Below are 17,728 nucleotides of genomic sequence, written 5' to 3' on the forward strand. Positions count from 1 at the left end.
TCCGTTGGTCAAATACATTTGGGAAGTGTCCCTCCAGTGCTTCCAACAATATAATGTTGTCACTTAGTTCAAGAATTGTTTTCCATATTAAGAAAGTTTCTTCCTGACTCTAGCTTTACTAAAAGATTTTTTATAAACTTTAATTGGATATTGACTTTTTTATAAAATTGATTTAAGCAGACAATGAAAAGGCTGTCATTGGAAACACCATTCTCTTTTTGATATACTCTAAGTATTTGAAAATAATAAAACTATGTTTTTCAGAAAATATTGTTTAATATAGATTTGGTATCAGTCCAGATGAACAGGGTAATTGTATTATTTCTTTATAGATTGGGATGATTTTTAGAATTTCTTCCTATAGGCATGCTGATCTTTCTCCCATATTAGAGTAATCTGTGTGGAAATTATCCTGAGATTCAATTCTTTCTGCAAGCTATTCTGGGGTAGACAGGTTGCTGAAATCATTCTCCTCAGAAATTGTGTTTGGGGGAAAAAAAGGAGGGGACTTATTTTTCCACCTGAATAGTGTTTATTCAACTTAGTTTTACTTTTGTTTGTAATTTCATATTTGGGCTTCTCTTTCTTCATTTGTTAAATTGGGGATGTGAATGACAACCAAATGCCCTTTAAGTTGCTTGGGTTTTTAATGTTGTTTTATTTGTTGTTTGTGATTCTCTGATCATGCCCTGCAGCCGTTGCTTTGTTAAGTGCATGCAGGATGCTACGGAAGAGAGAAAGAGAAAGAAAGAGGTGAAAGGTGGGCTAGAGGTTACGTTTTATTCAACTGTTTTAAGAAAGCCTGTGCTAGTTTTCCTTTGGTACAAAGGCGATTATTTCTTGCATATTTTCCCACCCTTTCTTCAATACTCTGTGGATTAGAAACTCAAATGACTTTGGGTTTAAGAAGACTAATCCTCTATGGGAAAATGTGGAGATTTCCCCCCTTTTCTATGGTCCAGGGAAAATTAATACACCAGAAAATGATCAAAAGTCTGTCATGACACTTTAAAGACAATCTTGTAAGAAAATAAACTGAAGTATGTATAAACTTAAAACAAATGTGTATAAAGCATGGCACTGTAACCCAACCTCACTTGCTCTTCAAGCCTTGGGGAATCCTGACATAACCAGAATGTAGTATATAGAAGTGGTCTCATGGAAGAAAAAGGAGAAAGACCAGAGCGCTGTATTTCTGTTGGGTCCGTACTTGGTTATCGCTAGTCCACAGAGGTCCTGTAGAGACCATTTCTCATCCAGAAGGACAATATGTACTCCTCGGTGTCAGACTCATCAGTCATGTGTTCATTCAACAAATGGTTATTGAGAGCCCATTTTATACCTTTGCTGGTACCACAGAGATACAAACCCATCTCCTTAATTTTAGCCCAGAGCAAATTAGGTAAGAAGAGTGCCTTGAAAATAATTATTTTTTGCAAATACTGAGTTTAAAGAAGGAGATAAAAGGACAGTTCGTCCTCTTGGTCTGACTTTGGTGTGTTTAAACTTACTGTGTGCCGACAGAAGTGTGACTTTTGCCTTTTAAATAAATAGCTAAACCACTCCAGACAGGTCCCAGTAGAACATTTCGTTTATAAATAGATCCATCCTTTTGGGCCTGATGGAATGAAAAGGTTGGGTTGCCTCAAAAAGACAGGACCTAAAAGTATTGAGAGTGCTTTAAAATTAATATATGCATTAGTTTCCCTGCTGCAGTAAGTTTCCACAATCTTAGTGGCTTAAAACAGCACAGATTTATTATCTTAAAGTTTTGTATGATGGCCATCCAGTACCATCTCCCTGAGCTAAAAATCAAGGGGTCCAGGAAGTCTACATTCCTTTCTGGAAGCTTTGGAGAAGAAACTGTTTCCTCACCTTTTCCAGCTTCTACAGGTCCTTACATTTTTTGATTTGTTGCTGCTTCTTCCATCTTCAAAGCCAGCAATGGCAGTTGTGTCCTTTTCACATCTCACTCACTTTTTGCCTCCTCTTTTTTTACTTTTCAGGATCCATATTATTACACTTAGCTCATCTGGATAATTTAGGACAATCTCCCCACCTCACATTCAACTGATTAGCATCTTTAATTGCATCTGCAACCCTGTGGGGTAACATTTTGCCTTCTTAGATAATATTCTCTTAGGTTTCTAGGTTCTAGGTGTTTAGGACATGGACACATGTAAGGGTCAACCTTTAATATAATTTAACAGCATCCTCCTTTGTGTACTAAAGCACTTTGCCATCCTTTTATCATATGCTGTTAGTCTGTCTAGGACTCTCAGTAGATCTTGGTAGGGGTCCCTGAGGTATAGACTGTCTCCTGTCTGTGTTTTTTCCTCTTCCTCTCTTTCCCCTGTTGCTTATATTTAACTCTCTCCAATCAATAAGCATAATAACCTTAACTTCAGGACCTAAATCTTTCTGTAATAAATGTATATAAATATGAGATCATTTTACAAGGTGTGATCACCTTGTAAACTGGGCTTCTGATATTATTCCATATGACTGAAAAGCAAATATGGCTCCTATTTTCAAAGATTAACTATTTCATGTTACAGCGGTAACATGAGCCATGTTTGCTTTTCAATCTTTGAACACAGTTTTGAAAATCAAATGCTGAGCTCACTGCTGGAGATAGTACAGATGGTGTCCTTCATTTCCTGTATTATTATGCATCTCCCACAGAACCATTCGCCATGTGATTTCTTTGGTGTTTACAGAAGCAGGTCATGTTTATGAAGCATGTCTGGAAGAAGGAAATGATATATGGAAAATCTCTCCATGGGGTATAGAGTCAAGTGATCCTGAGGTTGGAATCAAGGGCTGTAAATACTTTTGGTGATTTCATATGCTCCGTGGGACTGGTATTTTCCATCTTTTAGCACACAGTTTGGATTAACTTGAATGGATTTTTTAGTACTTCTTTGAAAGTGAAATATTAACTGTCCACAGAGATTTAATCTTGGGCAAAAAGAAAAAAAAAAGGGTAGTAAGGTCATCACCTCTAATGACAGGATTAGACCTTTCTCTTGAAAGTAATTGGATATCTCATGCATTTTTTGCTATTTCTGTTGAATTGTGAATACTCATTATCACTCAAGGTGGAAGTAACAGAAATGATTAATTTAGAAAGGAGAAGGATTGTGAGGTGGGTGGAAGTGACATTTGTCTGCATTATATTCTTAGAAACTTAAACTGTTAGAGTTGGAAATGCCTCTGATAAAACTGTTCATTAACATGCAAGGAAATAGAAGCCCAAATCCTTCTCTCTGGCCAAGAGTGCGCTGAGTCCAGAAGCAGAGCTGCAGCTTAAGTTGCAAGTTTCTGAGTCCCCAGTCTTTCTTAGAGCACTGTACTCATCGCTAGTGCCTTTGACGGGTGCACTGGGGTGGCCAGACTGAGCCATCTGCCCCAGAGAGGACCTTCATGTCAGTTTCCAAGTGGGCATTTCTGCTGAACAGATGGCCAAAATACTTCCTGTGCATTTTACCCTGAAGAACTGGGGAGTCATCTACTCTGGGCTGCAGTAGCCCCTGTTTGTGTGTACATGTGCAAGTAGACAGGGAAGGCAGGGAGAGGCACACATACTCTGCCAGCTACATTTTTAAGGACCAAAATCATGACAAAGGTGAACTGAGTGAACTTTCTTGTTCTGCTTCTCCATCATTGATTTTTTTGTTTGTAAATAACTTCAGTACTTGGGTTTTGCACTTGGTTTGGTGCAACAAAATGCAAGTTAAAACAACTGTGAAGCTTTAAGACATTGTTCTTGATAAATTTAACATACAAGGTATTCTGTTGACATGGGCACTGCATATGCAGACAACAAAGTAAGGCATCCATGTGGCACATTCATCTGCAGTTTGGAAGTTGATTTGTCTTGGTGTATATTATGAGAGTTGTGTTTTTCAACCAGGGCTGTTTGTCCCTCTCTGCTCAGTCACCATTTGGCAATATATGGAGGCGTTTTTGGTTGTCTCACTTGGAAGAAGTAGTGCTCCTGGCTTCTAGTGGGAAGAGGCCTAGGATGCTGCTGAACACCGTATAGCATTGGACACAGGATAAACCCCCACTTATATAACAAAGAATTATCCAGTCTAAAATATCAGTGATGCCAAGGTTGAGAAACCCTGGCCTCAGGGAATCTATGATTTAACTAATACTTGGCTTTAGAAGGCTATGTAAAGAGTTGATTAATTTAGAAACAGCTTAGCTTGTGGAATAAACAGGTCAGTTTAATATATGACTTGAGGAAGTTTCTGTAGTCTGGTTGGGTAAAGGAGTAAGTTTGCTCCACAGTCCCAGAACTGCCCCTGCGTGCTCACTTTCAGGCCTCTATTCTCAGTGACTCTTAATTGAAAGTTAGCTTCCCTCTGCTCTTCGCAACTATGAATTCTGTTGTTGACAGTTTAGATGTGTTGTTTTGTTTGAGGATCATGATATAATTTGCATAAGCAGACATAGTATTAAAGAAGATAGTTAAGGATATAAAGACTAATGAATGCTGTGCCCTTATCCATTCTTTACAAAAACAGCCCATTCAGGGGACCCTGTGGCTGGTAAGGGCCTCAGCATTGTCAAGTCTTGGCAAAGTCTACGATGGCAGCAGTAGTTGAAGATGGAGAAGAGTCCAGGGGGAAGAAGTGATGAAAAGGCTGCTGGAACCCTTCCTGTATATTATGTTCTACTCAGGCTCTTGAGTGTAATAAGAATGATTTGTATTTCCTTGTTCCTTTTTGAATCTTTAGCAATTTCCATATTGTTAGGTTTTTCCCCATTACCAGGTGGCTAAATTCCAAACAAATTAAATCATGTTATAGAGACAGCTATTTCCAATCATGCTCATTTTATAGGACTGGTGGCAGGTGGTTCCCCTCCCCTGAAACTGACACTGCTTGGTGATGCAGACTCATCAGTGTGCTTGACTATAGTGCTTGGCATCAGGACCACCTCTACTTTTGCCTAGCAGCCCTGTTTAGCAGTGGCTGATTGAAGAGACTGGGGCTGCTTTCATCCCCTTCAATTCACAGTGAAACACTGCTCCTCTTGGGAAAAGCTATTTTCTTACCCAGCCGGACTGTAGAAATTTTCCCCAAGCCACATACTATACCAGGTATGTTTATTTCACAAGCCAAGCTGTTTCTAAGCAACCCTCCACAGAGCTGCCTAAAGTCAAATGTGAGATATTGGTGCTGGAAAAAGGGTGAAAGGATTGTGCACAGGACCAGGTTGTTTCAAAGTTGACTTGGAAGAGCCAACATTGGAGGTGTGGGTCAGGACAAGGTCAGGAATCAGCCAGAGAATCTGCTTTTCTATAGCAGATTCAAAGAACACAGAATCTGCTATAACACAAAACATAACACAGATTTCTAGACAGAAAACTGACTTCCTTATTTGCATCCTGAGAGTAAGCTACTGTGGAGCCTAAAGAGGGAGAACCCCCACATTAGGCTTGATGTTTCCATAACATCATAGAATCTTAGTGTTGAGATGGTCTTTATCCATCTGACATCATCTGCCCAGTCATTGAGCAAGGCACTGTGGTTTAGATGGCAGACAGGTTAGCATAGTTGGGGAGAGAGAGAGAATGGGGTCAGAGGTTTGGGCTGCAGAAACCCACCACAGTTTCCTCTGTTACCAAGAAAGAGGGAAGGAACCAGCCTTCTATTGAGCAATGGCCTGTGGGTCAGTTAACTTTCTTTGTAATAGCAGGTCATCCACCAGCTGGGGCCATCTGTGATCCATCTTGAACTGGGCCACTGGAAGGCTGGTGTGTTGGGATCAAATCAAGAGCTTCTAAGAAACCTGCTGAGAACAGTCACATCACCTGATGATCCAGAAAGTTTTCTGAATCTGGTGGCAAGCTCCTGTAGGAAGAATCCTGAACTAGGTGTTTATCTGTCGGTAACTCTGACACCAACTTTTATGACTTTAGGCAACATCACAATTAATTTAATAACATCTGAGCCCAAAAGAAAAGGACCAAACACATAAGCAGCACCCTCAGCCTTTACCCAGCTGGGGCTTCTGGAAATTGCATGTGGGTGAAGCAAGGTTGCTTCCTCCTCCTCCTGTTGTAAGAAATGACTACCCTGTTCTCCTTTCTCAGTATCAGTCTTACTTACATGAAGGGTTGTAATCTAAAGTAGGCAAGATGCAATTACTTATGTTTTTTAAGGAGCAACTGTAATGGGTGGAAAAAAGCAGAAAATGTTGGAATGCAATACGTTAAACCTTGCAAAACAAGTGACTTCGGGTTGGTGACTGCATAGACTGCAAAATGAATGTAATTAGAAAGTAGACTTATAGAATATTATGTGGGTAAGAGATTTTGGCTATCATCCAGTCAAATGCCTTCATTTTACAGAGGCGGAAACTGATGCTCGTTATATCACCACATTTCTCAGTCTCCAGCTACCCTGGTAGCAGAGGGGGCCCCAAACTCAGGTTTTTCTGCCTGTTGCTGATCCCAAATGTCTGTTCGTGTTCAATTTTATGTGGTGGGCTTTATGAAATGAGGGCAGTAATCATTGTGAATATCTTTTTTTCTTCTATTTTCTACGTTTGGTGAAAAAGCTGGTTGCTGGTAGAGCTGGGAACCTCCAGTCTGGACTTTGCACGTGTCTGGACTTCGCCCTGCATTCCCAGTGTCCAGCTCTAGGTGAGAGGAGGGAGGAGACGGCCTGGGACAGTAGATGGTGGCATGGTGCCATGGAAAGGATCTGGGAGAAGCTTCTCCAGCAACCTGGAGTGTGGTGAATGCAGAAGCACCTTAGGCAGGCAGGGCCCCACGGTAGAGCTTCTCAGGGATGCAGGGAGAGGTACTGTCTGCCAGCAGTCCATCACATTCGCCTCAGTGACCGGCAGTCCCCTGGCCAGGGACTCTCCCATTCCATCCCTGTTGCAGCCCTGGTGTCCAGCTAGGTTTTGATAATGTTTCTATTCTAGAGATGTAAGGAGTTTTTCTGGCAGAAGAGACTAATCCTAGCTCCTGGGATGAGGAAAACCACAGTTATTTGAAAGGCTTTGATGGGAGGGATCCAGAGACAAGAGAAGAAAAGCCATCAGACATGAATCGAGGGAGCTGCCAACAGATGGGAAAGTCCTGAGCTCCTAAAATGCCTAGGGTTTTGTTGTTGTTCAAATGTATGAGGTTCTAAGAGAATTTTGGAAGTGGTTCCATGATTCTAAAAGAGAATGCAATGTAATCCTAGATCTTGAAACATAGAGGTTAGTTACATGGGCAAAGCATGTTAAATCCCTACTTGAAGCTATCACAGTGTTTCAGACTATCCCCTGACTTTAACCTGATTATTGAGGTTCTTGAAAGATACATAAATAACCTCAGATATTTCTGTCTGTACATTTTAATTGTATAGTCTTTTGTGAAAAATGACCTAGAATTTATCTTTCAGATATGTAGTGTTTCTGAACTTCAGTTTATTCACCTATGAAAGGGAAATAATAGGGTTATGGTGAGAAATCAATAATGCAAATAACTTGGCCTGTAATAAACTCTTAAAACAATAACAGCAGAATCTAAGGCAGTATTATAGAAGTATGTGTGCATATTTATCTCACAAAAGAACATTTTATATTAGGGCCTTTAAATACTTAGAACCAACCTTTTTGTATTAAGGAAACACCTAAATTCCAAATTGTAAACTCCATCAGATAAATACTGGCATTAACATTTCAGATCTCTTTGTTAAAAACTCTCTTGACATTGTTCTGTGGTTTACCAAAAATATGGGCAGCACTACCAGGCAAGTAGTAATAACATTGTTAACAATTACTGTTACAATCATTTAACTTAATTGTGAAAGGAGGAATAACTTCACTCCTCTTTGTTTCAGGAAAGAGCTTGATTATAGGAATTTAAAGAGCAGCCATTTTTTTTTTAATTTATTTTTTTCAGTGGGTTTTGTCATACATTGACATGAATCAGCAATAAATTTACACGTATTCCCCATCCCGATCCCCCCTCCCACCTCCCTCTCCACCCGATTCCTCTGGGTCTTCCCAGTGCACCAGGCCCGAGCACTTGTCTCATGCATCCCACCTGGGCTGGTGACCTGTTTCACCATAGATAATATACATGCTGTTCTTTCGAAACATCCCACCCTCACCTTCTCCCACAGAGTTCAAAAGTCTGTTCTGTACATCTGTGTCTCTTTTTCTGTTTTGCATATAGGGTTGTCGTTACCATCTTTCTAAATTCCATATATATGTGTTAGTATGCTGTAATGTTCTTTATCTTTCTGGCTTACTTCACTCTGTATAATGGGCTCCAGTTTCATCCATCTAAACAAGAGGGGTTAACGGATATTGGGGACAACTAGCAACATCTGCCATAAGCATTGTGTTGTTCCCCCACAAACAGTGCTTAGCGCTGATGTAATAGTTTCCCTTAAAAATTGACATGCCCCCCCTTACCAGGAAATATCATACTTGAGACCCGAAGTGTTTCTGATTCTAGGAGGACGAAAATCCAATCCTTTGTTATTTTTATTTCTTGAATCTAAATTTGTATTTGCATCAAGTAAATACTGTTTTTGTTTGAATATACAAACAAATGAAGTTTTTTCCCCTAATGTTCAGTGTAGCATTAAGGGTACTTGCATTGTGTCACATACTGTAATATTTCTGGAAGACTAATATAGCAGCATTCATAATGCCATTCTGTCCTAAATCAAAAATTTCATCTACAGTTGATGGCATGTCTCTTTTAAGGGCAATTAAGTGTGCATAATTTGCCACTGCTGAACACCTTGAGTATAGTATTTTTCTGTTAATGAGAAATGTTTGCTTAATATGCTTTTCCATTCCAGTGAGAGTATGTGCTTCACTGCCAATCATATAAATGAGGGGAAGATCATTACAAGAGAACACGAAATTAAGTGCTCTTTGTTCTGCCTTTTCTAGCATATTTAGAGAATCAAATCTTTCTTCAAACAGGTGAATACACTGGGATCTTGTTATAATGGCTGCTGAGCAATAAGGAAAATTTACACAGAAAGTGCATCTGTCTTGGGCTTCTTCCAAAGTTGTTGAGTGCCTAATGTGTCAGAATGACCTTATTATAAGGCAGTTTCACCATGTATAAGGTCCATGCAGGCACAGCGGAGGGCATCATTATAATGGTGCTCCAGCATTCTTGTTTTTGAAAATGTTGATGACTGCAGAAATTGTATCAGAAAAGCAGTTGCCAGCCATGAAAGTAACAGTACCCCCAAAGTATGAAACCACTCGTACTGGGAGAGGAGAGTAGTTGTGTCTAGCCCCTGGGTGAGCAGACACTGTGTGTAGAGACTAATGGAGCACTGGACCTGGAAGACTCAATGGGGAGCAAAGGAAGATGGGAACAACACTGAAGGCAGGGGGATCCGCATGGGTGGAGGCCAGGAATCACATAGGGATGAAGGCATGGGATGAAGATGGGAAAAGGAATGAAGGCAGGGGGGATCCGCATGGGTGGAGGCCAGGAATCACATAGCAAGTTTAGCAGGAGACTTTGATTGAAGATGTAGATTTGTGCAAAGACTGTCAGGTGTGTTGTGCAGCCTAAACAGGAAATTGCCCACCAGAATTTGTGGTCCCTCTTCCATAGCAGAGCAGGACCTGGAAAGCAGCAGCAAAGCCAGCTCTTCTTGTGTCTTTGTGAAGCCATATGGTTCATCCTTACTAGTCAACTATGAGTGGCTCATTATCTTGGGGCGTCCCTGGTGGCTCAGTGGTAAAGAATCCACCTGCCAAACAGGAGACTTGGGTTTGATTCCTGAGTTGGGAAGATCCCCTGGAGAAGGGAAAGGCTACCCACTCCAGTATTCTGATCTGGAGAGTTCCATAGACTGTACAGTCCATGGGATCACAGAGAGTCGGACACAACTGAGCGACTTTCCCTTTCACTTTCATAAGAGTATAATAGTTACATGGGTTTCTAGCATGAAGGCTTTGTCCTAAAGAAAATAAGATTTTAAAAAATGTTGTCACTAAGTCATGTTTGACTTTTTTATGACCCCATAAGGTTCCTCTGTCCATAGGATTTACCAGGCAAGAATACTCATGTGGATTGCCATTTTCTAATCCAAGAGATCTTCCCAATGCAGGGATCGAACCCATTTTCTGCATTGGCAGGTAAATTCTTTACCACTGAGCCACCAGGGAAGAAGCCATTTTAATAATTAGCAAATCCCAAACATGGCTTTGTCACCATTCAAAATGTATTTATATAAACATAGTAAAAATGCTTTCATGGAAGGGTATTTCCATTCTTACCTATAACACAAAATTAAGAAAATCTGAGAAGTACAAGACTTGAAAGTAAAAGTCAACCAACATCCCACAAGCCAGAGATAATCACACAATTTGATATATTTCCTTCCTGTCTTGCTTTCCTCTGTGGATGTGTATAAAACATTTGAGTTTTTCTTTTTCAAATTTTGTTGTATGTATTTTATATCCTTCTTTCTTAATGTAATATTTTTTAAGTTATAGAACATTTTTAAAATATGGTTTAAAGGCATAAATTGACTAGAGTTTATCAAATAATTTTGTCAAATATTTTCGACCTGTACTTGGACTTTTTTTTTCCCATAATTTTATTTATTCATTTATTGTTCGCTGTGGTGAGTCTTCATTGCTGGGCAGGCTTTTCTCTATTTGCGACGAGCAAGGTGGTTGTGGTGCATGGGCTTCAAGTTGCGGTGGCAAGTTGCTCTTCTCTCTCCCAAGGTTATTCATTCAGCCCTTTGGGTTTCAATACTGTTTATAGGCTGAAAACACTCAAATTCAAAAGTTCAGCCCAAACCTCTGTTCTAAGCTCCAGACTTGTACCTTGACATCATTTGGATGTCTCACTGGCATCTCAAGTAGAACTCAATCTGCCCCCCAAAATGTGTTCCTCCCTCAGTCTTCCCAACTCAGTAAAGCAACCTTGGTCCTCTCCACTGCTCAGGGAAAACACTAGAAGGCATTCCAGGACTCTTCTCTCTCTCATTTCTAGCTCACGGCAAGTTCTGTTTATTTTCCTCCAAAATATATACAAATTCAACTCTTCTTTCCATTTTCCTGTTTATCACCCTACTCTTAAGACATCCACATCTCAACGTGAACCATGACACATGCATACGTGCTAAGTTGTTTCAATTGTGTCCAACTCTTCATGACCCTGCCAGGCTCCTCTGCCCATGGGATTCTCCAGGCAAGAATAGTGGAGTGGGTTGTCATGCCCTCCTCCAGGGGATCTTCCCGACCCAGCAATCAAACCCATGAACCTTGACACTTGCCTCCTAATCACTTTTCTTCCCAATGTGCAGGGATAGAACCCAAGTCTTCTGCATTACAGGTGGATTTTTTTTTACCGCTAAACCATGAGCCATGGGGGATGCCCCCTTTTAGAAGTGTTACTGAACCATTTTTTAACATCTTGGTTTAAGGTGCTTGTCAGTGTACATCTCTAGTTTAGAATTAATCTCCACATTTGTGGTCTGGGGAAAGGATATCTTGTGAGAAAAAGAGAAAGCATTGGACCTCCTCCTTGGGAAAAATGCACACAGCAGAAAATATCACAGGCAGTTGTTTGGGGTTCATGGACCTGTAAGGTTATCTTGCTCAAAGGATAGAGGATGTGTTTAGAATCTTTTAAAAAAGATATTTGTTTGTTAATTTGGCTGTATCGAGTCTTAGTGGTGGCACACAGGCTCAGTAGTTGTGGCGCATGGGCTGAGTTGCCCCACAGTATGTGGGATCTTAGTTCCCCAACCAAGGATTGAACCCACGTCCCCTGCATTGCAAGGCAGATTCTTAACCACTGGACCACCAGGAAAGTCCCTAGTATGTTAGGATGCAGGACTCAGTGTGAGGCTGGGAAGGACTACATTGAAGATTGGTTTCCATGTCAAGCTAAGATATTTGGAGTTAATCCTGTGGTGAGGATACTATACTACACACTCGTTAGTTTTCAAGCAATAGGGTGACAAGATTAGATCTGTACTTTAAACAGAGTTACTCTGGAATAGTTAGGGACTTTGGGAAGGTCATGTACACACTGCTATATTTAAAATGGGTAACCAAGAAGGACCTACTGTATAGTACAGGGAACTCTGAGCAGTGTTATGTGGCAGCCTGAATGGGAGAGGGGTTTAGGAGAGAATGGATACATCTGTATGTATGGCAGAGTCCCTTCACTGTTGACCTGAAACTATCACAACATTGTTAAATGGCTGTACCCCGATACAATACAAAATAAAAAGTTTGAACTTTGGAAGAAAAGAAAATCACTCTGGCATCATGTATATCGTCTATAATCCTATGCTTAGGGCATCAGATCACCTGAGGTGGGGAGAAATGTTCTTGACAGTACTTGCTTTTAAAACCAGTTTTATCCGATTGCATATTAAGTGATCTAATTTCATAGACAATATGCTGTAGAAAGCAGTTTCCTGTGACCAATGTAAAATCATTAAAATCTTACTGCTGTCAGGATCATTGCTCCCCTAATAGCAGGTTTACATGGACGTGTAGTCTCATTGATAGTAATCATCATTATTATCTCTTTGTTCAAGTACTTCTTAGCTTCAATCAGATCCATCTCCTGCAGAGAGAATGGAGGCCAGTAAAGCAGTTCACACTGGTATGACACTGTCGTGGTGCCTTGTAGACCAGGGTATCACTCCTGGCGTTATCACGTACTTGGCCAAGGGATTTAGGTCAAGTTAGTCTCCCAGAGTCAAAGTTTCTTTATAAAATGGACATTAAAACCCCACCTACCTACATAACAATTGTGACAATCGAATGCAGTCATTAGAAGGTAGTATTGTGAAAACCATAGCATATTATCTAAATGCAAGCTGACATTAATTTCCCTTTTAGTATTACCATCATCCCTGAACAAATTTGGGTAGTAAAGAGCCATGAATGTAAATATATGCGATTTGCTTTTGTGATGTTAGCTGGTTCTTTCTCCAAATATCACATGCTTTAGAGGTGTTTGTAATATCCATACACTATGTTGCCTCTACTTAGCCCTTGAAAAGTCCTGAATTAAACATAGACTCTGTTTGGCTATGTTCTGAAATCTGAACCTATGTGTTTTGGTGACGCTAATAGTAAAGAATCCACCTGCCAGTGCAGGGGTTGCAAGGGATGTGAGTTTGATCCCTGGGTTGGGAAGATCCCCTGGAGGAGGAAATGGCACCCCATTCCATTCTTCTTGCCTGGAGAACCCATGGACAGAGGAGCCTGGTGGTCTACAGTCTATGAGGCTGCAAAGAGTCAAATACTACCGAGCACAGAGGGGAAATGGTTACATATCAACGTGTTTAGAGCATATGCAAAGCCACACAGAAAATTGGAAGGACCACATCTGTGTGTGTGTTTGAATCTGCTAATGAGTTAGCAGATCTGTTGGTGGGCATGTTGGTCTGAGAGGGCTTGTTGGTGGGCTTCGAGTTTACAAGGAAAGAACTGCTGGTTCTAGAAGAAGACAAACCTGCACGGCACAGGGCAGATTTGTAGTCATCATGATTTACTGGTCTGCTAATCAGAAACTCTCCCATTAGCATTTCTGTTTTTGTAATTTTAAAACACATCTTGCTCAAGAGTGACTGTGTCAGAAAATACCATGGTTTCTCCCATCTTGGTCCCTGTGCCTAATGTCCAATAGGAAAATGCCTGGTGGGGCAGCCTTTCCTGCTGGTAACTTAGAAAGCCATGTGCCACCGTGCAATCAGACATATCCATGAAATAGTCGAGATGCTTTTTAGTTATACCCAATGCATCTATGCTAAAGCATTTAATCTTACACAGAGATGAGGAAGAAACCCTGAGGTAGCCAGAGGTAGCGATCCTCCCTTGGCAGCAAAATATCTCCTTTTGTTTGTCCCTCCCCATGTTATTAGTAGTGACTTTAACAGAGATGTTCATACTGGTTTACCAGGTGGTTTACAGGTTTCTTTTAGGCTTACCCATGATTGAGTATGATTAGTAGCAAATAAAATATTTTATTCCTATTTCATCAAAAGGCATGGCTCCCACACAGCTGCTTCCTTTGCTGAGGTCAAACAGCCAGGCTTAAAACAGAGCTTCTGACTTTGATTCTAGACTCATTTTGAAAAAGATGAGACAGGGAAGCGGCATGCCTGCAGCTTTGCAGGCAGACTCTGCCATGTGCTAACAATGTGAGAGAGGCAGTCATATAACCTTGCTGAGCTTCAAATCCCCACCTGTAAAATGGGTGTGATTCTCCCTCTCTTCAGTGTCCTTGAAAGGGTTAAATGAGGTCAGAGATTCTGATGTTAGAGGCAGCACAGTACTTGTTTATAACCTGGATCTGGACTGTGGAGCCGAACTTGCCAGGTATGAGTCCCAGCTCTCCCTCTTTGCTAACCATGTGACCTCGCGTAAGTAGCTAAACCTACTTGAGTCAGTAAAATGAAGATAATAATAGTACCTACCTCACAGAGTTATTGTGAGGATAGAAGAGTTAATATAACCAAAAGCACTTAGAATAGTGATTGCCTCATAGTGTTTTCAGTAAACGCTCTTTAAGTATATGCCATAATTATGATTGATTGTGATTATTATTATTGTTATCCATATGTCAAGTTCCTGGCACAAATAGATGATTAAAAAGTATTCACTTTTATTAAGACTTCTCTCATTTCTGTCTTCAGAGCACTTGAATTTTAAGGAGCATGAAAAGAAAGTAGTAGTATTATTATAAGTCTGGTTTTTTTTTATTTAGCTAAACAGATGTCAGTGAGCTCCTTTCCAAAACCTTATTCCTTCAGGAACTCAAAATTCAATCTTATACCATAGGAGAAAAAAGTTTCTTGACGCTCCTTAGAGCAAGAGCAAGTTTTTGAGCCTCACTGCAGACTTTCCGAATCAGAAATTCTGGAGATGCGATCCATACGTCACTTTGGTTCTTGTTTTTCAGTGCTTGCTGACATTTTTTAAAAGATTTGTTCTTTAGAGCAGTTGTAGGTTAACCAAAAAATTGAGAGGAAGATACAGAAATTTCCCACCACCCCCTGTACCCACACATGCACAGCCTGCCCATTGTCACCATCCCCCACCAGAGTGGTTCACTGTTACAACTGATGAACCTACATGGACACATCATAATCACCCAAAGTCCACAGTTTATATTCCGGCTCACTCTTAATGGAGTACATTCTATGGGTTTAGACAAATTCATAATTATGTGTATCCGTCATAAAAGTGGACTTCCCAGGTGGCTCAGTGGTAGAGAATCCGCCTGACAATGCAGGAGACTCAAGGGATGTGGGTTCGATCCCTGGGTCGGGAAGAGCCCCTGGAGAAGGAAAAGGCAACCCACTCCAGTATTCTTGCCTGGAAAATTCCATGGACACAGAAGCCTGGCGGGCTGTTGTCCATGGAGTCACAAAGAGACACGAAGGAGCATGCATGACACACCATCATAAAGGAATTGTGCGGAGTGTTTTCCCTGCCCTGAAAATCCTCTGTGCTCTGCTTCCCCTCCCCAACCCCCTGGCAAGCACTGATCTTCTTACTGTCTCCATAGTTGTGGTTTTGGTCCGTTTTAACAAATGACCCAGTGATTCTCAGACTTTCTAAAGTTTGCAAGTACCAGATATAGACTGCTGCAACTTTGACCACCTTCTGTTGCTGGGGGTGGGATAAGGCTGCTGCTACTGCTGCTGCTAAGTTGCTTCAGTCGTGTCCGACTCTGTGTGACCCCATAGATGGCAGCCCACCAGGCTCCCCTGTCCCTGGGATTCTCCAGGCAAGAACACTAGAGTGTGTTGCCATTTCCTTCTCCAGTGCATGAAAGTGAAAAGTGAAAGTGAAGATGCTCAGCCGTGTCCAACTCTTAGCAACCCCATGGACCGCAGCCTACCAGACTCCTCTGTCCATGGGATTTTCCAGGCAAGAATACTGGAGTGGGTTGCCATTGCTTTCTCTGGGATAAGACTGAAGGGTGGTTAACAAGGAATTGGGCATCCCATGTTTCACATGTGTTCCAGTCCAAGAAGCACACTAAATGACTGAATTAAGCAGAAATACAGGTATTTCTGGAAGCAGAGTCAGGGGTGTGGTAAAGGGAAGGAAAAACAGTTTGAGAGTGTGTGCATCTGTTGATAGATCTGGCATAGAAAGTTTCAGACCGTAGGTGTCTTCTAGAAAATGCTGATGTCACGTCCTGTGCCATACTGCCCTGTGTGACAGATAGGAGAAGAGAAACCTTTTGAATTTTTATGTGAGGTTAAAATGAGAAAAATTCATTTCAGCCTTCAGAAGTCAGAGCTATCGGTACAAAAGGTCACTGATGCCAACTGGTGGCATTGCTGAGCTCGCAGTGGGAATATTAAAATAGCAGCTTTTTGTTTTTGAAGCACTAGTTGCACTATTTGGGCTTGACTCTCAGTCTTTTGCCATCTTGCTGCTCTGGGATTGTAAGTAAAAAGGCATATGTAAAGAAGAAAAGCCCCAGGATGTTTCTCTTAACTGCACAGAAGGGGATAGACATTATAGTTGTCCTCACACTAAGGCTGATATGATATTTGCAGTGAAATAAGCAGAACGATTGAATGATGACTCCATGGGATAGTGAGGGTTACTGATTGTATAGTGGAAGTGACTGAGACGTATGAATGACCGTGACCATTTCAGGCCCAGTCAGCAAATATTTCCTGGAGACCCAGCCCTGCGCAAGAGGTGGTTTGCTTGGGGTTCACCTTCAGTGACAAGATTACAGAGCTTAGGGAGAGGGACATCAGGGGATTGGCTGTAAGATAATGGTTTGGTGCCACATGTACTGTGTTTGTGATGATAAAACAGTGTCCAAGGAGGTTCTGAAAGTCATATGCATGGAGCCAGTATGTGAAACCATTAGGAATGTATTGATCGTCTACATAACTAAGGAAATTTGAGAATCAAGGATCCAACTTATAGGGACACAGCAATTACAGCAAACAAAATATGAGAATTTAGTGAAGAAATGAGAGCCCATCAAAAAAGGTGGACATGGACACAGGACTGTGTTCTATCATAGAAATCAAGAGGATACATTTTTTCAAGAAGAGAGAGATCTTTTGATGTTAAAAGCATGAAGAAATTTTTAAAAAACAGCAGCATCTGGGAAGATGGAGATTGGTCTTGTTAAGTGAAAATGTTAATGCAAAAAGAATATTTTTTATTAAGCAGGTGATCTTTATTACATTCATTTTAAGGCATGGTTTCTCAGCCTCAGCACTAATATTTGGGGCTTGATAATTTGTTGTTATGAGAAGCTGTCCTGTGCATTGTAGGATGTTGTAACAGCATTCCTGACCCCTACCCTCTAGATGCCAAAAGCACTACCACCACCAGTTACGACAACTAAAAAATGTCTCCAATGTCAAATGTCCCTGGCTGAGAACCAGTGATTTAAGTATTTATTTGTTCCCACTGTCTGAGTAAGAGTGATAATCGCTCTGTTGTGTTGGACTCTATGCAACCAATAGACTATAACCTGCTAGACTCTTCTGTCCCAGGGTATACTATATTAAACATTGCAAGGCATAAAAAAATATGCCACACTTGCACCATTAAGAAGAATGTTTTCTGATTTTCTTAAGTTATTCTATTTCTATTATGTTGGTTAAAACTATTTATATATACATGCACACGTGTGAACACACACAAATATATATGTCATTCCTCTAAGTTAACATTATGTCAGTTTAACTGTGGAATAATA

At 40.8% G+C, this 17,728-nt stretch overlaps 1 protein-coding gene across 3 annotated transcripts in view; it reads left to right on the forward strand.

Moving 5' to 3' along the window:
* Nucleotides 1-17,728, forward strand: part of PIP5K1B (phosphatidylinositol-4-phosphate 5-kinase type 1 beta) — a 329,589-nt gene that overhangs the window by 141,857 nt on the left and 170,004 nt on the right. The window lies entirely within an intron of this gene.

Source organism: Cervus elaphus, chromosome 29, assembly GCF_910594005.1.
Source record: "Cervus elaphus chromosome 29, mCerEla1.1, whole genome shotgun sequence".
Classification (NCBI taxonomy): Eukaryota; Metazoa; Chordata; class Mammalia; order Artiodactyla; family Cervidae; genus Cervus; species Cervus elaphus.